This window comes from Miscanthus floridulus, unplaced genomic scaffold, assembly GCF_019320115.1.
Source record: "Miscanthus floridulus cultivar M001 unplaced genomic scaffold, ASM1932011v1 os_1734, whole genome shotgun sequence".
NCBI classification, from domain to species: Eukaryota; Viridiplantae; Streptophyta; class Magnoliopsida; order Poales; family Poaceae; genus Miscanthus; species Miscanthus floridulus.
In genome coordinates, this window is record NW_027097888.1 from 18,123 (window position 1) to 19,188 (window position 1,066).

Genomic DNA, 1,066 nt, shown 5'->3' on the forward strand with positions numbered 1-1,066 from the left:
GGTTTGAAGACCCTAGATATCCTAATCATGTTTATAGGTTGTCCAAGGCACTATATGGGCTTAAGCAAGCCCCAAGAGCTTGGTATGAGCGCCTTCGGGACTTCCTCATTGAGAAGGGCTTTACCATTGGGAAGGTCGACACCACACTATTCACCAAGAAGCTTGATGGGCATATCTTCATTTGTCAAGTATATGTTGATGATATCATCTTTGGATCATCAAATGAAGACTCATGCAAAGAATTTGGTGAATTGATGTCGAAGGAGTTCGAGATGTCAATGATTGGTTAGCTTACATTCTTTCTTGGTTTTCAAGTCAAGCAAATGAAAGAAGGCATCTTCATCTCTCAAGAGAAATACACAAAAGATCTTCTCAAGAGATTCAAGATGGATGAATGTAAGCCAATCAAGACACCAATGCCTACCAATGGACATCTCGACCTAGATGAGGGAGGTAACCCGGTTGATCAAACTCTCTACCGTTTCATGATTGGTGGCTTGTTATATTTAACCGCATCTAGGCCCAACATCATGTTTAGTGTGTGTATGTGTGCTAGATTTCAAGCAAGTCCTAAGGAAACACATTTAATTGCCGTAAAAAGAATCCTTATGTATCTTAAGCACACACCAAGCATTGGCCTTTGGTATCCCAAAGGAGCTTTATTTGAATTAATTGGCTATTCCGATTCGGATTATGCCGGATGCAAATTTGATAGAAAGAGCACATTCGGAGGGTGCCATTTGCTTGGTAGATCACTTGTGTCTTGGTCCTCCAAGAAACAAAATAGTGTGGCTTTGTCCACCGCCGAAGCGGAATACATTGCCGTGGGTGCTTGTTGTGCACAAATTTTATACATGAAACAAACTTTGCTAGACTATGGTGTAGTTCTAGAAAAGGTACCTCTTTTGTGCGACAATGAAAGTGCGGTAAAACTTGCCAATAATCCAGTTCAACACTCTCGCACCAAGCACATAGATATCCGCTATCACTTTCTAAGAGATCATGTTGCTAAAAATGATATATCACTAGAAGGTGTAAGAACCGAAGATCAATTAGCGGATATCTT